The sequence below is a fragment of the Mastomys coucha genome, unplaced genomic scaffold (genome assembly GCF_008632895.1).
Source record: "Mastomys coucha isolate ucsf_1 unplaced genomic scaffold, UCSF_Mcou_1 pScaffold6, whole genome shotgun sequence".
Classification (NCBI taxonomy): Eukaryota; Metazoa; Chordata; class Mammalia; order Rodentia; family Muridae; genus Mastomys; species Mastomys coucha.
The window spans coordinates 108,859,249-108,882,225 of record NW_022196912.1 but is presented as its reverse complement, the minus strand read 5'-3'; positions in this window follow the sequence as shown (position 1 = coordinate 108,882,225).

Below are 22,977 nucleotides of genomic sequence, written 5' to 3'. Positions count from 1 at the left end.
GCAACAGGGGTTTGTTTTTGTTGTTTTTGTTTGTTTCTTTGTTTTTTGGAGAGGAAACTGGGAATGGAAAAATTTTCATGTAAATAAAGAAAATATCTAAAATAAAGAAAAAAAGATTAAGAGTATCTTTATTAACACAAGTGGATGAGATGGATAACTAAGATTCAGTCCTGGGTTTCAAAGAGTTGCAGTGAAGAACACACTGAAAGTGGCTCCTTGCTGCTCTTATCAAACCATGTGGGTCATACCTACACTTGGGTATCTTCTGCAATGTTGGGAGTGTGCTATTTCATTACATGTAATCAAGAAATGCCTGAAGCAGCAAGCCAACTATAGAATTCCACCACGTGGTAAAATCTGAGAAAACGACTTGTATATTTTGTTACCTCCTACATTTTTTCCAAAGATAGAGACATGAAGGTCTGTAGACAGCCCTTACCGAGAAAATGACATGCATATCTTATAGAGAAGGAAAAATAAACTTTACTAGTGAAAGTATGAAGTCTCTCACACTACACAGAATAACAGAAAGTCATTTTTTGTTTGAGTCCTATGGTATTATTCTTTATTATTACTTTTATATTTTTTACAGTCTAATCATTACCCAACTCCTGGTCTGCCCTCCCACAGGTCCTCATTCCATTCCTCCTCCCTGTCTCCAAGACATCCCAACACCCTGGGGCATCAAGTCTTTCAATGGTTATGCACATCTTCTCCCACTGAAGCCATACCAGGGAGTCCTTGGCTCTATATGTGTTGGGGGCCTCAGACCAGCTCATGTATTGTTGGTGGCTTAGTGTCTGAGAGATCTTAGGAGTCTTGCCTATATATATATATGTGATTTGAAAAAGAGACTGGATAAGAATGATCATACTAAGAGCAGATAATCATCTATGACATACACACTCTCATGTCCATACACATGTTTTCTTTAGCTACGTTCATTTGGAGCATAAACATCCTGCCTTCAGCCTTTCTGTCTTAGGAGAACTGATAAGGCAACATTTGCAAATTGCTCAGTGAAGCCTGGATGTTTTTCTGCTAATAAAAACATTTTCCTAATGTGACATTTGATTTGAAAGGTTTGAAAATTGTGTGTGTATACTTGAGGGGCTATTGTAAGCAAATGATACAATTTCAGTAATGAAGAAATAGAGGTGGAGCTGCCTCCGTGTCTCCATTCTGCATATTATTTGTGTTGACTTTACATGTATTTCAGAGTTAATTTCAAAACAAGAAATATATAAGGCTGTGACATTTAACTTTGTTCTGTTTTCAGTTCTGAATGGAAGCAGTATGTGACCTCTGTACACCGATTCTAGCTACAATTCCTTTGGCTGGGCTTTTCTCAGAGACTACTTTCCCCAAGGCATTGGTTGTGATTCAGACACTGTATTTAACTTTGGGACTATACTGTCCAACAGGCAGGGCCTCTACATTTGAGATATAATCGCATGTGAAAATTGTTGTAAAAATAGAAGTGCATGTGCAAACACTAAAATGCAGTTCAAACAAACAGTTCATGGAAATCTTCTAGTGTGAATTTTGAACAGTTGAGCTCTGCCAAGCAGAGTCAGGGAAGGAGATATGGACAGCTGCCCAGGGAAAGACAGCTTTCCAGAAAAAATCAAATGCAGAGAAGAAATATGAATGATAAGTTTTGATACATGAAAACTATTTTAAAATTTCTAAGTCTATGATATGGTTATGAGGGTGTGGTGCCAAGGCGGATAGGTTATGGGAAATATAAGTCCTTTTCAAAATTAAAACTTGTGATTGTTCCAGAAGGATGAAAAAGTTAAAGATGGAGAAAGACTAGGATTCAAAGCAAGCAAACAACAACACCAAAAAAATATCAATTAGAAAATTTCAAGAGAAAACCAATTAAATCAAGCATATATTTATGGCATCCCAAGAAGCCATTTAAACAGGAGGAAATCATGGCACAAATTTGCCATTAAAATAAGATTTCTTACCTAGAGAATATGGGCAAGTAAAATATCAGTTAACAATATTATCTGAAAGATTTATTTTGTAATATTATGTTTAGGAGTCATATGATCTTGATGTAGTCTTAATACTGCGTTGACCTAAGTGTCTAGATTGGTGGATAAGAAGAGGTTTGTGATTCTTCCTCTTCTTCTTCATCTTATTTTACTATTTTCTATTATGGAGGTTTTATCCTATTTATGGTTTTGTCATGTGGTTGTGCTATTACTTTTGCTATAGTAACTCAGGAACTAGCATAGCAGCTTTGGAGACCAGGTCAGGACTCAGTGGAACCCATGAATAGTATTTAAGGAGGAGAAAGCAAGGGGAGTAATTGCTATAATATAGCATGTCCAGACAGCAAGCTTGACCTTTCAGAATCCCATGGGCTGAAGTACATGCTCCAGTTACTGTCTGGACTTGTGAAGAGATGAATTTTTCCTCCTAGGCTAAATAGCCTTTGCGAGGGATCCTGCTGTGGAAGGGATGGAGGGATTTATGCCTGCTGAGTTAATGCAGGACACATAGTTGTTTGGCAGTTCAGGGTTGGATGCTGAGGAAGAAAAAGAACATGTGTAATCCTACAGGGATCTAACAGCCTAGAAGTAAACAACGGTTAACTCATAAGTTGTTAAAACTGATTTGAACTGGGAAAGAGAGGAAAAGGTGTCCCTCTGAACAGAGCTAAGGCTAAACATTAGACTTAAGAGCACAGCTGCTTTGACACCTCAGTGAATTACCATTTTATTGGGATGGAATGATTATTTGGATATGAAAAATTCTTACACATAATTCATTGTTTGAAAATTTAGTCCCCAGCTAGTAGCACTGTTTTTGTGGAGTATGGAAAATTTGAGAGGTAGAGGTCTTACCTGAAGGAAGTTGACCTCTAGTTGAGTGGGCCTTGGGTTAGGAGCTCCACCCCACTTCTTGTTCTGTAGGAAATTAGTTGAGGAATCTTAGCTATATGATCACACTGAAATCACACTATGTGCCATCATACCTTAGCCACAATGATAAATGATATTCCTTCAAACCATAAGTCCATCATCCCATAAGTTGCTTTGTTGTGTATCACTGGACAACAATAAGAAAAGGAGTTAGTGCAGAAAATCAATAATCTGAAATGGTATTTTTTTTTTACAGTAAACCTGACCACTTTGGTTATGAATTCTTGGAACTATTTTGCAGGTATAAGGTAGAAGAATTTAATAACTACATGCTAGACATGCTTTATAACACTGTAAGCATAATCTAATGAGATATTTGGATAATAATCTAGAAGAACAGAATGCCAATAGAAATTAAAATGGCAAAACCTGTGCTAAAGAGATATCAGATAGGAAGAAGGACTCTATCAAGAACTGAACTGAAGACCATTCCTTTTACAGTATGGCAAAGATTCTGACTGTGTTTGACAGAAAACCTGACACTTTGTGTATGCATTAACATTCTTAGTGGAATAAATTTCATGACAGAATAACAGGCAGGCTCTGGCATGGTTAAAGACCTCTGTGCTTAGTGAAATTTATAGGGATGGGAGGAGAAAAGTAGGACAAATATATTGTTTCATAAGACAAATATTGTGAGCATGAACATGGCTAGAATGGCAGACAAGCCAGATGCAGACAAGGGGGCTGTAATCTTTAATGTCACTGCTATCATTCAGAGAAACTACATCCTTTGGACCAGTATAATGGAACATGTACTCTAAAAGTAAGATTCCACCTATCTGGGGCTTCTGCTGGATAAATACTTATATATGTGAATGTATATATATGAAAGGAAAAGAAAGACTAAACTAGGAATATACCAAGATTCTGTATTCTGTGTTTTCTGTATTAAACTAAATTACCCAGGAAAATATATTCCCAATTATAAACAGGAGCAGATATACTAAAGTTGCAGTGGAACAGAACCAAGTTAAATCTTATACTGGTTATTTGGTACTTGTGGTGGTTTGAATATGCTTGACCCATGAGAAGTGGCACTGTTAAAAGTTGTTGTTTCATTGGAGGAAAGTGTCATTGCATTGGTGGGCTTTGATGTCACCTCCTATGCTCAGGCTCTGCCTACTGCAGGTAAGTCCCTCTTCCTGGCTGCCTGTGGGAGAGTCTCCAGCTGCCTTCAGATCAAGTTGTAGAAATCTTAGCTCCTTCTCCAATACCATGTCTGTCTGCAGACTACCATACTCCCTGTCATGGTGACAATGGACTGGACCTCTGAAACTGTAAGGCACCCTCAATTAAATGTTTTCTTCTTATAAGAGTTGCCTTTATCATACTGTCTGTTCATAATGATAAAACCCTAAAACAGTACTTTTTCCAAGTATGCAAAAAACAAGTTTAAGGAGATGATGGTTTGCACAAAGGTTTAAGAAAACTGCTGAGACAAGAGAATATGTGCCTATGTGATACTTGTGGTTTGAAAATGCTTTGGCCCATGGGAAGTGACACTATTAAGTGTCATGGCATTTTTGGAGGAAGAGTGTCAACATGTTCCAAGGTTCAGTACATTATTATCAAGGCAGGAACATGGCAGTGTCCGAGCCGATGGGGGGTTGGAGGAGCTGAAAGGTCTACATCTTGACCCAAAGGTATGCAGAAAATTCTGGCTTCCATGTGGGTAAAGGAGGGTCTCTGAACCTACTACCACACTTCCTCCAACAAGGCCATGCCTACTCTGAGGCTACACAGCTTAACAGTGTCACTCTCTGGGCCAAGCATATTTAAAACACCAAACCAAAGAACCCAGATGAAAATAATAGCCCTGTCTACCCCAGATATGCAGAAGCAGGATTTGGTATTTGCTTTTATGGATTTTGGTTTAAGTTGGAGCCTTACTTCTGTTTTTATTCTTAATTCTCTGAATACTTTTAAAATGTAGAATTCATATAAGTATATGTCTATCTGTGGGTATGTGTATGTGAATGCAGATACCTGCAGAAGCCAGAAGAGTGTTTCAGTTGTCTTTGAAATGAAAATACAGATGGTTGCAGAGCTTGGCTTATGAGATGAATGCTGAGAACTGAGCTTGGGTTCTCTACGAGAACAATACGTGTTGTTCAGCAACACTTATTGCTGTGTCTCAGGGTCTTATTCTGTTCTTTCTTTCTCTTTACATTTTAATTGTTTTTTTCTTTTAGAAATGCTTTTTGTTGTTGATTTTGTTTTCTCTATGTTGAACATGAGCATCAGCTAACTGTTTTATTTGTGCAGACAAGAGATGACTTGAGTCTCAGAAGAATCTTTGAATGTTGATAATATTACATTTTTATTGATTTTATAGTACATTAAACACTATAGAGACACGTGAAGTTGTACTGAATATATTATGTAATATATAACCATGATACCATGAGTGCATGCCATAATATTGTAATTTGAATATGAAATGTCTCCTACATATGTTTTATTATTCACAGCCCAGCTTCTTTTAAAAAGCTGTAGACATTTTTAGAGGTAGGGTCTAGCTGGAGGAACAGGTTCTTTGAGGACAGGCCTATCTCCAGTTGGTCTCTGCCTTTCATTTCATTTCTACATGAACAGGTGACATCTCAGTCTCCTGAGATTCCTAGTCATGGAACTGCCCTCTCCCATGCCTTTCCTTCTGTATTGAGCTATACCTCCCATACAATAAGCCAAAATTCATTATTCCTCGCCTAATTGCATTGTGAGGTTTATTGTTTTCATTGTTGTTGCTGTTTTATTTGGTTTGGTGACAAGAAAAATAACCAATAGACAGAGAGGATTCATTCAACCCTCACCAAAACTTCTTAATCTGCAATCAATTTTTCACTCATTAAATCTCTGTCTATCTTTGCACAAAATCCAGTGCAAAGTTAGTTTTTCTACTTTCTCCACTAACTTTCTTAGAACACTCCTGAGAGAGAAGGTATTAAGTAATGAATGTTAATGACATAGGAAGGGTCCGGGATATGTCAGACCATTGATTACCAAATGTTGACAGGATTCATACAAGGGACCTGGAAACTTTACTAGTTCACAGGTTTTCGTTAAGTAGTGTTGATTCTGAGGGTAAGGGTAGGCATTACTAAACGACAATTTTTCTTAATGATATAAATCTTTGTTATCCTATGAACCAGGCTTTGAGTTTAGACATGTAGGGGTGAATACCAAGTAAGGAATTTTAATATTTTGTTAAGTTCAATATAGAGATTAGGATGAAACTCTGAATAAAATTGGTACTAGTGTGCTCTTTAATTCTGAAGAATGATACTTGATTTGTTTTAGTGTACTGATTTACTTTAACTGTCAACATAACACAGGCTAGAGTTATCTGAAATGACAATCTCAATTGTATAATTGCCTAGGTCATCATGGCTTATGCAAATGTCTTGGTTAATCACCATAGAAGGGCCCATACCACTGTGAGCAGTACCACTCCCTAGACAGGTAGTCCTAATCAGTAGAAGCTGAATTAGGAGAAATCAATTCAAATCTAGCTATAATTGAAACTATGTAGATTATTTAGGTAAATTCAACAAGAAACAAAATCTACTTATAATCATTCTGTAATTGTAAGATAGCAACCAAAATCCCTCATAATTTTTGCTCTACTTCCTTGGGTATAAAATGAGTACTTCAATCAGAGGAAATGGAACAAACAGACCTGCATCCAAGTTCCTGCCTTAACTTACTTCACTGATGGATCTCAACCAGGAGTCGTAAGCTAAGAGTAGACTTTGACCTGGAATAGTAAGCCTAAAATGTAAAATTTTATTATTTTTAAAATTAATTATTATAAAACTAATTATTTTTTAATATAAATATAACCAGTGAATTAATCTGATGACAGTATTTATCTATCTTTGTTAATCCAGGATAACCATACCAAGAAACCAAGATATATTTAAGCTTCACCTCAATACTAGGCAGTTAAATGATCTATAATAACTTTATGCTAATCTGCTATCTCCCAAATATGATCCATGATAGCTGCATACTTTTATTGATCTGACTCTTTGGGTTTCAAATATTTTCCCTCAGGGTGCCCTCTTTGACCCTCTCCTTCTCTAAAACTCTTTTCTTCTCTCTTTCCCTCAGCTGGAGATCCTCTCCCCAGCCACTGGGTGGTCAGCATTTATTAACATGGCAGAGAATAAGTGATAAGTATTGTTTATACAAACTTAAGATAAGAGATTCTTGATGTAAGCCTTACAGTGCTGCATTTTATTGAAACAAGATATGTGGTATATCGGCATTTGAATAACACAAAGATCATCTTTGCACAGCACACAAAAATGTTATGTGTACAATGAACCTCTCTATCTCCAAGTTGCTTTTATTGAGATAATTTTACCATAGTAACAAGAGAATGGAAGAACAGTTACCTATTGCTATTTTTCATGTGATCACAACATCTTGTTATATCTTTAAGAAATTATGTGTGATTTTCTTTTTAGTTCTTAAAAATTACTGTAAAGAGATTATGCCTTGCTTTGCCCTGACTCAGGATTACTATATGCAAGTAATCCTGTCTTCTCAGAGACATTATACTATAGGAAGATATTTCCTGTTGAATTAACCTAAATAATCTGCATAACTTCAGTTATAGCTAAATTTGTGTTGGTTTCTCCTAATACAAAATTCAGCCTTCATAGTGACCTGAGGTGACATCCCGTTTTGTTTCTTTGTTTGTTTTTCAGAGAAAGTACAAGATATGGGACTTTAAAGAAACTGAAACCAGAGATCAACCTTTCTGAGTTAGGGGAAATGCAGAGTAGAGTTCATTCAAGTAGGCAAGTTTTAGTGCATTTGTTCTCAGCCTTCCTAAATCTAAAAAATTTTAATTCAATTCCTCATGTCAGAGTGACTCTCCACCATAAAATTGTTATTGTTACCACTTCATAACTGTAATCTTGCCACTGTTACAAGTCATCAAAATCTGTCTTTTCAGGTGGCGTTAAGTGACCCAGGTAAAAGAGCCATTCAGTTCTCCATGGTGTCATGACCCACAGGTTGAGAACTTCTGTTTTATTGGATGGCATTGATGTGTTGGTTTCTGAAAGATCAGTAGTGACTATTGTATAAAACATAACAGCTTGACCTCATCAAACATTTCTTTATTCTTTTGAGAGCAGGTTGGGTGAATGTCTGCATGTATGAATCACATTGTAATATGTCTGTGATAATGGGCCATATGGCTTTGAGTTTTTACTGGACAGCGTGTAGAGTGAAGAGAAGGCCGGGTTCATTTTTCTCAGCTGTAACGATGTAAAAATTTTAAATTAAAACTAACCTTTCAGCTGATTCCTTGCATAATTGCTATCTCGTTTTGCTAATACTGTGGCTAAATTATAACTTGCTAAAGCCTTGGGGATTTCCATGCTGGTTTATCCTCTGTATTAGCATTGACATGGTTTTCAGTCAAGTGTGTAACTAAATCCTGTGGCTATGAGCAAGGCTGGCAGTATTTGCATTGAAAATCAGTGGGAGATTAGAGTAAGAATGGCTCTATGCAGCCTCCCTAAATAGATTCCATGGTGAAAATTCTGGTCTCTCAAAACACAGTTCACTCCCATTAACTAACTGTGGCTGCTGAGCCCGCTCTTATATCAAATACCCAAACCAACCAGTGAAAATAAGGGGAAACCATACAGCTGGCCACCACAATATGACATATGTCCTTGAAATGATCATTTGCAAATCTTTTTAAGTAAATAGTTGAATGGGAAGTATAGGGACATTTTTTAAATGAATTCTATGATGCAAACACAAAGATAAAGCCTATATTTTCTTTGCTAATAGGAGACTAGATATATACAGTTACTCTTATGATATTATGAGAATCTGTGGAGTATATTAAAGGCACTCAAGGACACATTCTGTAAAATAAAATTAAGTAAATATCTCCATTCTCACCCTGTACACTATTCATCAAGATTTTAATCTAATGCTTCAGTTGGATAAAAATTGTTGAAGATCAAATGAAACAGTTAGTGAACTCCATGACTATAATTTTGTTTACAGGTTTGTCATGACAGAGTTTGCTATTAGAAAATAGGAAGAATTTAAGATTCTATTCCGAGCTATCCATTGAAGGTAAATTTCTAAAAGGCTAAAAATTAGCCCCTAAGATACACACTAGTCAGTATCTATAATGGGTAAATGAACTTGCTGCCAAATAATGGAGGGGGCCGATGGAAAAGATCTGATATAAATACAGTGATTGTATACAATAAAAAGGTCATAATCTTGAGGAGATTTTACATTTTTTGTCATTTGTCTTCTCTTCATGAACAAGATTATGGTTGTGAAAATCAGATTTACCAGGGTTCCAGGAATATCACTCTACTGTTGTGATGGGCTTACATTCAGCACAAAGCAAGCACAAAGAGAGTCATTGATGGTTCACAAACAAGGTCTGAAAATACTTTAATTCATAGGGCCTGAGTAATGCCAATATCAGCTTCTTCTGGTGAGGATATGCACTTCACCTCCTATAGATTGAATGCATGATGAGGTTTGTATCCAGTGTACTTTGATACAGGCACTTTGAATTCAACCAAGATATTTTATTGAGATTTGTGGATGGAACTATGGCTGTAGCATGATGTTTGTTGTACTATCCCAGGTCATGAAAAAGCAATAATGACTAAGTCCAGCACTGTTGGCAATTCCAGAGAATCCATATATGCTAGAGTAAGAAAAAACACAACCCTATGAGTCAGAGCTAAGTAATTTCCAAAAGAGCTTTGAGAAAAGTGAATGTTTCCACAAGTCTAGGCAAATGATACTTTCACAAAGACAGAAAGAATAGCTTTTATAAGAAGTTCCATTATAACAAAAGCATACAAAGTTGAAAAGCAGAGTAATATAAATATAGAAGTCAGTGCTTCAGTACAGCTCTGCTTTGCTGAGAAGAAGTAGTGAATGCCTCAGGACGTAACTTAGGGAAACTCATCAGAAATGAGTTGCTTAATCATGTTTTCTTCTCTCTTTTTATTGTCTTTAATTTTTTTGTATTTAAATGTCTTTAACTTTGTTGTTGTATTTTTCTGAGTGTGTGTTTGTGTATAACATGGTTGTGTGTATGTATATGTGTGATGTGTGTATGAATGTAAACATTTGCCAGAAGGTCTTTTTTGTTATTTCTGTTTTTTTGCCTGTGTATTCCATACATATATGCATATATATACATATATACACATACATATATACATATATACAAATATATATATGTGCATATATATACATGCATATATACATATGTATGCATATATGTATATATTTTACTTCATGTTCCTTCTTTGGGAAATACTCTCCTTGCCAAGGTTAAAAACTCCATGAATATTAGATGTAGCAGGAGTCCAGGAGGCAAGGATGTTTTTATGTCTTAATAAAATGACAAATGCTGAGCCTATCACGACAGTCCTTAAGGCTAGGGAATGAATTCTAAAAATAAGTGTTCAAGCATATATACCTTATCAATTACTCAAAATATAAGGATACATTACAAATTGTATAAGGAGTTTCACAAAAGAACAGAGGCAGGTGCACTATGAACCAGGTTGTCAGAATGTTACTAAGAAGGAGATAGTTTATGGAGTGGTGATTGAAGGGCTTTCAGCTAAGCTTTTTTTGGTTTTGCTTATGAAGGTAGGCAAATTCCTGAGTTCAAGGTCTGCCTGGTACAAAGGAAGTTTAGTTCCAGGCCACGTATGGGTAGGAATGGTAGTTTTATGGTGGTGGGTCCCACCCAGCTAGCTTATTGTCTGTGCTTAATAAAGGGAGGCAGATCCCTGAATTGCTTTGCAATATAAGAAAAAAAAGTGCTTGCTGTCTTCTTGTAATAATCAAGGGATACTGATTTATGGGTCATGAGATGCTGATTTATGGGCCAATCAAAAGGCAACCCATAGTTATCACTGAATTCATATGTAAATAAAAGACTGAGTTTTGATCTGCAAGAGATGAGCTATCCAGAGACGTTATTTGTTTTGTTTTGTTTTTAGAATATCAAAAGAAAGCTGTTTTTAAACAGAACACAGAGAGAACAATCTGGAAAGCTGTCTTGAGAACATAGGCTATCAGCTTCTAATCCACGATTTTACTTCAAGTCATCTATACCCATTCATTAGAACTCTCCAAGCTGAGGCTGGTTCTTGGCATTTATTACTGAGCATATATTCTTCCTTCATACCATATAGTCCAACAACAGTTTCCCCTCCCTTCACTCTTCTTAGCTTACCCCTCATCTCCTCTCTTTTCCATATATAGTCCCCTTCTGTTTTCTCTTTAGAATATAAAAAGCAGGCCTCCAAGAGATGACTTCTAAACAATACAAAGAAAGATACAATAACACAGGGCTTATGCTCTTTTTACTAGGCTAGACAAAGCAACACAGTAGGAAGAAATAGTCCCAAGAGAAGGCAAAAGAGGCAGAGAAACACCTACTCCCACCATTAGCGGTCCTGCAAAAACACCAAGCTAATAGCCATAATATATGCAGATGACCTGGTGCACCTCCTCACAGGCCCATGCTTGATCTTTAGTCTCTGTGAACCTCTGTGAGGCCTGTTTAGTTGATTTGGTGGGCCATGTTCTCCTGGTGTCATCCATCTCCTCTGACTCCTACAATTTTTCTACCCCCCTCTTCTGAGGAATTCTCTGATCTCCCAGAGAATGGCTCCAATTGAGACCTCCAACTTAGACTGTGTCTTCACATGTGTGGCTGTTGGTCTTTGCACCCACTCCCATATGCTGATGGAAGAAGCCTCTTTGTTGAACACACAGCACTCGACAAGACAAACAGACTATTAGTATATCAGCATGCCACTAGGGAATAAGTAGTTCATTGATTCCCTTTCTTTTTCTTTTCTTTTGCCAGTAGTATTTGGTTCTATCCTAGACCTCTGGGCTATGTAGCCTCTGGTTCCTGGCCATCCAGGCAGTGTAGGACATAGGTTCCCTTTCATGGCCCAAGCCACAAGTTAAACCAAGCACTGGTTGCCACTCCTACAAGTTTTGGGCTACCTCTAGTTTGTTATGTAACATTTTAGAGAATGTCAATTCAAGATGTAAAGATGTATGTAAAGCGATCAGGTTCCACACACACCACTAAAACATCTCCCTAGTTCCTCCTCTGTAGGTTTCTAAACAAGTGAAAAAAAAAAAAAAGATAAAGTAACAACCCCTTCTGTTGATTTTTATTAAGAAATGCCTTAGCTAGAGTTTTTATTGATGTGATGAGAGCCATGACCAAAAGCAAGTTGGGGAGGAAAGTATTTATTTAATACACAATTTATAGTACATTGTGAATGGAAATCAGTTCAGGACTCAGACTGGAACCTAGAGGCAGGAACTGAAGCAGATATCGTGGAGGAAGAGTTCTGACTAGTTTATTTATGCTTTATGGTTTGTCAGATCATTTCCTAATACAAATCAGAACTAGCTCCCAACCCTACTTCCCCATAAAGAGAATGAACTGAGCCTTCTCACATAAATTATTAATGAAAAAATGTACCATAGACTGACCAACAAGCAATAGATTTAGGAAATTGCCTCAATTGAAGTTGCTCTTCTCAAATGACTGAAACTTGTGTCAGGTTGACCAAACAATCAATCAAGAAATCAAACAAAAGTAAATTAACAGCAACAAGTAAAGATATAAAGAGATCTTAAGAACTGAGACTTGCAAAAGTCACCCAGAGCCCTGCTAGGTGCATAGAATACCCACACTAGAGCCACTTCTGTGGACCACCCACAGGGGGAGCCACTACAATGTGCAAGTAAGTGGTGGAAAGATGGGAGAGAAGGAGAAGTGGGACAGCTTGAACATCATGAAGACAGGTGGAGACATGAGGGTGGAGAGGAAGAGTTTCCTGTGAGTAGCATACCCTGCAAACTGAGGCTATAATAAATCCCAAGCCAGTGATAACACTCTAGTCCATGTCAGGGTTCTGGACATGTAGCAATAGGGGTCTATGATGATGATCACGTCTCATGTTACCACTAAAGACCATTAAAAAACACGCATATGTTCTGGGACTAATTTGATGTCCAAGGGTTATGCAAGTGCAAAGTTGACTCCACCTGCTTCTAGCTTCAGCTGATGATGCAGCTTGCCTTGGCAGTACAGTACATCTGAATGTGGTTTTGGGGATAAGCATGAGCCATTCCACAGACATGAGCACAGTGAGAGATGGCCTGCCACCGTTTGCACTATCCTGGACAGTCAGAGAGCTTGCCCTGGTGGTATGGGCGTCCGTGAGTTGGTATGCACACCAACTGAGCTACTACCCAAGCCCAGATACAGGGCTTTGAATTGGCCCAGTCCCACTTATACTCTATCTACACACTGCTGGAGCGTTTGAAAGGGCCAGTTCTGCAGAACCAAAGCTGCAGGAATTCCATGACACAGGGCGACAACAGCATATCAGAGAGGAATCCTGGTGAGGATCCAGTATTGATGGAGTTGCAAAAGTCAGAGGCCTCGAACGAAAACAATGACTCATTGCAATAAACATTTGTACATAAAGGTATATGAACAAAAACATATACTGTGGGGCACATTATGGCTTTCAATTTTTTTATGCTTTTTGTTGTTGTTGTGTTGATTTACTTTTTTGGTTTTTATTTTCTTTCAGGGTTGAGATCGCAAGAAGTGAGATTGGAGTGCATGATGTGAAACTCACAAAGAATCAATAAAAAATAGCAGAAAAAGAATTGGGAACACAATTAAGATAGTAGATGTTTGTAAGATCCTGCTACTTAAAATCAGTCTACCGTGTCATTTTGAATATTTTCTCTGAGGACTAAAATGGAGGACTCCCTTTTCCAGAAGGGCATCTTCTTCTCTGATCTTGTCTGGGGATCCCAACCCCCTCCCCAACCCTCTGCCTTAGGAAGGTAAGTTTGCCAAGGCAACACAACTCAGGTGGTAGAGGACATGCTAGCCGTGTGATTTGCTGTTGGTTTGGATTCTGAGCTCACATAAACTGGTATGGTAGCTTGGACTTAAAATTCCTTCCCTAAAGAGGTGGAGGCAGGAACATTAGAAGTTCAAAACTAACATTACCAACAGAGACATTTTAAGGTTACCCTGGGTTACATGAGCCCTTGTCTCAAAACAATAAAGGGAAAAAAAGAATAGAAGAAACTTACTTTTCATTTTCACAATAAGAAGATTTCACTTTCTTTGGGATAAATGGTCCTAATATATTCACCATCTTGGTCTTTCTTTACTATTAAATTCCCCACTCTTTTCTCAATTGGTTTTTCACTAACATCTTGGGTTTTTATCTGAGGATTAAATTTCGAACATGGTTTCTTCTTTAAAAGTCTTGTTTAGTACCTACAGAGGTTAGAACCCACTAGTCTGCTTTTTGAAGCTCTCTTGTTGATCAGGGGACATACTGTGATAAGTGCTAAGGATCCTACATTTTTTTAAACTTGTTTCTACTCAGCCAAGGGAATAAACACTTCATTATTTTAAACTATAGAATTTATTATGTTTTTAAAAATAAATGGTAGGTGATATCTTTAAAATTCTTCTAATGAGGCCTGGAGAGATGACTCAGCAGTTAAGAGCACTGACTGCTCTTCCGAAGGTCCTGAGTTCAAGTCCCAGCAAACACATGGTGGCTCACAACCATCTGAGATTTGACACCCTCTTCTGGTGTGTCTTCAGACAGCTACAGTGTACTTACATATAATAATGAGTAAATCTTAGAAAAATTCATCTTATGAGTTGATTTTTCATCAGCAAAAAAATGGTTGCCATTTAAATAGTTGAAATTAAGCTTTTGTTAGTAATTAAACAACCACTGAGCCTACATCATGAGTTATCTGTCAGAAAGATCTGAAAATATTTGCCCTGTTGGTTATCGAACTACATGCTCTTTCAATGAAATACATTAATTATGGAAAAGATCTATTCAACAAAATAAATGGAATTATATAAAAATTGTTTTAGGAGCTAGTTTCTAAAACTTGTATTTATTTACAATATATTAGGATTTCATGTCTCTTTTCAAAGTTGTGGTTGCCTAGCAGCAACAGAGCAGTGTTATTAACTATTTGCAAGATGCCATAAAGTATTATGTTCTATTATATTTCAATGTGGATATATTCAACCAAATTAATAGTTTTTCATTTGTAATTTCCCATTTATTTATTCCTTATGCAGTTTCTGTATGTATCTATGTAATTATTTTATTTTCACTATATATATACATATATGTATATATATATGTGTATATATATATACATATACATACACACATATATATATATATATATATATATATATATATATTTGGTTTTTAGAGACAGGGTTTCTCTGTGTAGCCCTGGTTGTCCTGAACTCACTCTGTAGACCAGGCTGGTCTCAAATTCAGAAATCCTCCTGCCTCTGCCTCCCAAGTGCTGGGATTAAAGGCGTGCACCACCACTGTCCAGCTACTTTTCTATTTTCACTATATTACAAAGTGGATATTAGACATTAGTGAAAATATTTTAATTGAATTATGACAGAAACTTGATTCAAGAAAATATGAAGCTGATGGAATAAAAATGGAGTACCAGTAGCTACACTAGTTTATATAGATCAGTCATCTTTTGGTCATCATGTTAAAGAAGACAAGTTAGCATAGTGATTTATTCCTGCCTTCTAAAATTCCGCCTTCCAAAGTTCCTGGGGGTAATGAAATAATTATCACATTTAGACATAACAACAAAAGTATCATTTATTCCATACACGTGTTCACTGGATGAGGAGATAATTCCAGTTAAAGATATCCTGTTACAAAATTCTTCATCATAAGTTAAGAGGAAAATTCTTTGAATCTGTTTTGATTCACTTTTCTTGATGTTCAATCAACACAACTATCTATTAGTCTCATAACCATACAGTTAGGAGTTTCTGTCAGATCCAGTACAGAATTTTATCCATTCACATAGAATTTCATACTTGGGAGGATACATGTTTTGCTAATTTTACATACCTGAATTTCCTTACAGATATGATAAACATGTATTTACACAAATATATTATTTTCAAGAATTAAATTTATTTCTTAATGTTTTTGAAGGATTTTTCTTAACTGCTAAAGCAGATGGAATTTATTAAACTTCCCAGACCATTATTTTTCTCTAACAATCTGCCTCACTTAATATGTGGGGAGAAGGGCAGCCATACAGAGGAATCCATTCTTGCACACCCTTCTCTGCAAGGCATCTGCTAAGACCCCATTCATCACAATGAAATCTGTGAATGGATATCCCTGTAATGCCCAAAGGTCTCATTGGGAGTGGGGCTGCAATGTTTAACCACTTCTGTGGCAAAGCAAAAGCAACATACACTTTTGTCAAACTGTCAGCAAACACTTCTATCTTGATACAGTTTGCTCAACCCCAACCTACTGCAATGTCAACTGGTCAGAAATGTTTCATTTTGGAGACAAAAGAAAAAAATAAATAAACCTCAAAGTTTACCTTTATGTGGTTCACATAAGTGAGGATATTTTCCTCCATGGTAGCTGAATATTGCCTCCAGAGGGATCCAAACAGCTTAGTGAGGGGGGAAAAGACTTTAGAAATTGTCAAATTAGTTAGTAAGCCATGTGTACTTTACAGACACTGAACTGAGTAAGATCTGTTCCACATCGCCTTTATTAACTACTGTGACATTATAAGAGATCAGTTATTTCTCTCCCCTAAAGCTACTCTTCTCCTACCTAACCTGCAAGAAGTAATGGATGGTTACAATAAAAGCTAGAAGACATCACTCCCTGATTCCCAGGCAGACTCAACTGGGATTGTAATATAATGAGGTGTTAAGTATATGGCCCACGTTTCCATTCAATCATGAATGTCATTTATTTTCATTCAAATTCAAGAGAAGACTCAACTTGAATTACATGTGGAAAAATTTAATCGTGGATTTTAGAGATGGCATGAGAACCATGAACAAGAGACAATAATGTGTTTTGTATAGGATGAGAAGTGGTCTAATAAATCATGGAATGTTTTCCAAAAACTACAATATGTGACTCCCTTTATAATTCCATTCTCTACTGGTTTAAAATCAAGAAACTAGGGAAGTCAGTGTACAGGTGGATTTTCTACTTACTTTATTTGTCTTGCCATGTCTTTAATCACTACAGAACATTTTGTTTCTAAATGTTTTCTTTGCTTTTACTTTTTAATGTAACTATTTCTGGATTTCCATATCTCCTGGGAACTGAGTGAAGAGTTTCCATGTACACTGAATTTATTCCCCTTCCCTAAAGTCATTGTGAGTTTTGAATTCCACAGAAGTTACATATCTCAGGGCCTACTTCTTTAAAAAAGATGTTTATTAGTCACACTAGCAAATTACTAGCAATAATTTTATAGTGTTCTGATAAATGTCCATTCCACTTTCAAACTCATTTACATAACATGCTAACATTTTAATATCTAATTAGAATAAACACATACTTTTTACTTCTTAAATACTTAGATATTTAACTGACAATAATTCTTATCAGTAAGTAAACTTTAAATAGAATAAATAAGGTAGAATATTTTAAGTCAGACACTGTACTGCATAGATATTTAAACATTCAGCATAGAATTAGAAATCTAGATGACTCAAGATGTTAAAACATACAAATATAAAGATGTCTTTGATAGAAAACCTTATACAAAATATTCAAAAATTAATATATACCACTTAAATTATTTTAATATTTGACCTTTTAATTTTAAACATCTTTTGGTGAAAAATATACCTTTTTCAAAATATTTTGCCCCTTTGGGCCTTTGTATTATTTAGTTTTTATGGCAACAATTGAATAATTACTAGAACCACAATTTTGAGTTTGACTAATATATACCAGGGTCTTTGTGGTATCTAAAACTGGAGATCTGTTATATAAAAAAGTTGTTATGAAACAAATATTTTCACATTAATTTATTTATTTATTCACTTTTCATTTCAATCACAAGCCCCCTTTCTCCTAGTACCCCCTCACACAGTCCTTCATTGACTGCTTTGCCCCTTCCCCTTTTTCCATCAGCTGATGTGTGGAGTATCTCAAAGGACAGTTACACTAGGTTTCTGCTTGCAACCACAGCAGAGTATCAATAATGTCAGAGTTTGGGTCTTGTCCTTGGGATGGGTCTCAAGTTGGGCCAGTCATTAGTTGATCATGCCCCCAGTCTGTGCTCTATCTTTGTTCCTGCACATCTTGTATGCAGGACACATTTTAGGTCTAAATGGTGGTCTCACTAACCACCACCTGGGTTGTTTGGTGACCTTATGCCTTCACTGGGATTCTAGCTTGGCTATAGGAGTTAGTCACTTCGAGCTCGATACATGTCACTGCTAAGAGAACCATTTAGACTCACCCTCATAGATTCCCTGGAGCCTCCCCCATCCCAAGTGTGTGGCCCTTCCTAGATATGCTTCCCCCCTCTACCTGCTGCTGATTTCCCTTCACTCTCCAGGTTCTCGCCCCAGGCTCTCACTATATCTGATCCCCACTTTCCCTTCTCTTCCCAATCCCATCCCCTTTCCTACACAGTTCCTCCCTCCCCCCACCTCTGATGTGTATTTCATTTCTCCTGAATGAGATTCAAGCATCCTTCCCTGGGCCCTCCTTGTTATTTTCCTTCTTTGGGTCTATGGATTGTAACATGGATATCCTATACTTTAAGGTTAATATCCACTTATGAGTACATGCCATGCATGTTTTCTGGGGCCTGGGATACTTTATTCAGGATGGTATTTTCTAGCAATTTGCATGCAACTTTCATGATGTCTTTTTTTTTTTTTTTTGTAGCTGAGTAGTATTACATTGTGCAAATGAACCTCATTTTCTTCATGCATTCTTCAGTAGAGAAATCTGGGTTGTTTTCAGTTTCTAGCTATTATGAAGAAAGGTATTGTGAACATAGTTAAACATTTGAATTTGAGTTGAGTTTGTCCTTGGGTTATGGCAGGGAATCTTTGGGGTATATGTCTAAGAATGATATAGCTAGATCTTGAGGTAGAATTACTCCCAATTTCCTGAGAAATCCTCAAATTGATTTCCAGAATGGTTGTACAAGTTTGTACTCCCACAAGCCATGAAGGAGTAGTTCTTTTGTTCCAAAGCCTCACCAGGATGTGCTGTCACTTGAGTTTTTGGGAAGTTGTCTCCTGTACCAATGTGTTCAATGAAATTGAATATAAAGTGGAAAACAAGTCAACCTACCACTATTTGCAGAAGATATGATAGTATTTATAAGTGACCACACAACTTTTACATCTCATAAAAACCTTATGCAAAGTGACTGTATACAAAATTAACTGAAAAAAAAAAAGTAGCCCTGTTTTATATAGATGATAAATGAGCAGAGAAAGAAATCATGACAACAACACCTTCTCAATAGCCACAAATAACACAAAATATCTTAATGTAACTCTAACCAAGCAAGTGAAGTATCTCTACAACAGGAACTTCAAATCTTTGAAGAAAGAAATTGAAGAAACAAATATTTTTTTTATCATGTCACTCTCTGCTTTTCAGAACTCATAGAAATCAACAGATACTACCAAGATGCTAAGCCAACAGATTCAACACTGTATTATTTGATATTTTAAAATGTAAGCGTCTCTTTATGATATAGTCTTAATATTTTAAGTAGACTCTATAGTTTTTTTCTTTAGGAAGAGAAAAAGAAATCTTTACTGAGTTATTACTTTATCCATAGTTTAACCATGCTGGCCACATATTTTACAGTTATGAAAATACTTGGGTGGAATTGCTGTAAGTGAAGAGTGAACATTGGCAGTTTTTCATCAAGAATTACCTTGTTTATCTGGTCTGTGCCTGGCAACTGGTAACTTATCACTTTCCTTCTGAGTTAGTGATTTTAGCTGGTGCATCCTCTACAGCAATAATATCACATCCTAAGATTCCAAAACCTTCACTCTCCTATTGCACACTTGTCATTACTCAATTCAAGTGCTTGTTTCTCTGCAGTGATTTTGATTTTTTTCAATTATACATATAGTACACCATAATAATAAGCTGAGAATTAATTTGTAAAACTTCCTTGTACATTAATCCATAGGCAAATTCTGTAAAGTCTTTGTGATCATTTTCTATTACCTTAATCAAATGTAATCATATCTGACATGACACTAGAGTATATAGTGCCCTTAATCCATCTATGCTTCTTAAAATTGAAAAAGATGTTACCGTAAGAGTGATGACAGAGAACAATAGGCAACTAGCAGACAGAGCTCTAAAGTTTTCTTAATTTTTTCAATCAAAGTTCAACTCTTGATTATCTGATTGATTACTTAAATAAAACTTATGATTAAATAGTATATGATTCAATAACAGCAATGACAATAATAGTAATATTAGTAAAATAATAATAATAATAATAATAATAATAATAATAATAATAATAAATTTGCTCAATATACAAATCAACAGATTTGGAACAATAATTAACAGTGCACACTCTTTTTTGCAAAGAATCTGAGTTTGCTTACTGTCACCATATCAAGTGGCTCAAAACTCCTTGTATCTCCAGTAACAGATTTGATGGCCTCCAGCTTCCACTAGCACCTAAATTCTTGTGCACGTATCATTCTTTCTAATACACAAATATATAAAAATAAACTAATTCTTATAATCAGAATAAGTGAATATAAAATGAAAATAAAGAAAGAACAACCTCTCTACTAACTATAAAAGCCACAAAAAGGGTCATGTGCAGAATTCTTTTGATTTCTCAATGCCAGTTTATAAAAATAATTTGTTGAATAAACAAATATACTCTTGTTAAGTGAATTAATATTATAAGAAAAAACTAAACTAGTAACTAATACTTTATAATGGAAGGACAATCAGGTTAAGGGTTAGGAAAGCTAGGTCAAACCCATAACTAGCTTGCTGTGTTAGTTATAGGGGTGAGGTAACCCTGTTGGTTGCTAAATTGCAATTACACTGGATAATAATTACTGTGGTGGTAAAGTCACACACTGATTCTGACAGGCAAAGATATGTTTTATTAAGAGCTGATCTCTGAATCAGATCTTCTCAAATTCAAATCCTGTCTATAATTTACACTTTTGACCTTGATCAAGTTATATAACCTTCCCAAGTGTCTGTGCTGCTGATTATAAAATAGAAATAATCTTAGCTTACTTAATATACTTAGATTACATACTGTGGTATTACTAAATTCAATGTAATTCATCAATACAATTCAATAAAAATTTGACTTGAAAAATGTAAAGCACCAGAAAGATAAATGGAACACAGAATAGCTTAGTGTTTGCTAATTTTCCCTTGAAGTTCTTTTAGCTATGAAGAATTTAGCATTTCAGAAAGATTTCAGGTGCACTATAATGCTTTGAATTTAAACAATGTGAATGTGAAAGCATTATTATTTTTATTTATGTTAACAAAATACTAGTGTAATAGCATCTACCTTGAATATTTTCTTCCAAGTATGGGATACCTATGGACTGGTTTCTAAAACCTAAATGTAACATGCATAATTTTTATAATGCTTTATAAAGAAACATTGACCATCCTGGCCACATTTTGAATTTTATATAATATATTTTGTTTATATTCATTTCTCTCACAGAAACTTCTCTCAGATACAGCACTCTCCCTATTGAGGTTGGTATTCTCTTTCCCCATGGAGTCCAGCTTGTATTGGCTGATTGTTCCTGATTATGGGGACTAACTTGGGGTGTGGTCAATATGACAGATTTAACATTGCTAAATAAAATCAAATGCCAGTAGATTCTCAGCTAAGGAGGGAAATACTTTCTTACCTCCCATCTCCCATGTTGGGATTTTGTCTGACTTAAGTTTGCAAAAGTTTGGTGTATGCTGTCACAATCACTGCCCAGTTATGAATCTGCCCAGTTCTGTCTGGAAAAATTGTTTCTGTAGAATTATCCAGCACTTCTGGCTCTTACTATCTTTCTGTCTCCTCTTCTGCATAGATCCCTAATCCTTGAGAGAAGAGGTGTAATACAGACATCCTAGTTAGGACTCACTATTATGAAGAATCTTTTTCTATGGACATTTTACCAATTGTGAATTTCTATTGCAAAAAGACTCTTCTCTGATGAGCAAGGTACTTGCCTATGAGTAAGGCAAAAAGGTGTTAGTAGTCCTTTATTTATATCTATTTAGCAGAATAAGAGATGTAGGCTTTCCCCCATAAACCATGACCTAGCTAGCTACTTATTTTGAACTTGTTGACAGCATCAGTTATTAGTTCCATTTTATGAAGTGGGACTTAACCTAAATCAAAGGATGGTTGGTTACTCATGTAACCTGTACTCTACTAGACACAAGCAGGCACATCTTGATAGGTAGAACATTAAGGTAGCTTTCTAGAGCTGTAAGGTGATACCAGAAGGAAAAAGGAACCATTATTTTCATCCAGCTGTGAACTGCCATGTTCATTCTTCGTTATCATTTACCCCTTGATGTAAGCACCCTAAGATTACCTCCTCCTGAGGGACATGAGCAAGTTCATGCATGTCTCCAATTTCCCACTTTTAGCACTAAAAGTTCTATTTCCAAGCACAGCTATTAGAAAACTTCAGGAATTGGTTAGTTTTCCTCAGTTCTATATTCTACCCTAGAAAAGGTCAGTCTCCTAAGTTGTGAACCAAGTTAAATTACCATTCATAGCATCACAATAAATTTAATTGTGGCTAGTGGGATGCCTCAATGAGTAAAGCCAGTAGCAAACAAGACTGATGACCTGAATATCATGTAAATCACATCAGGAAAAGAGGACTACACTGTTCTCTAACCTATACACCCACCCTTTAGAATGTGCCCTCTCACATGATATGTAAATACATTTGATGAAATGTTTAAGTAAATAAATAAACTTAATGAACTTCTGCCAAAATTCATCTATCAGTTTGTCATGAATCCTGATGTAATGAAAAATGTCCTGGGCATCTTAAAAGACCCAAAGGAGGTTACCAGGTGAGTTAGTG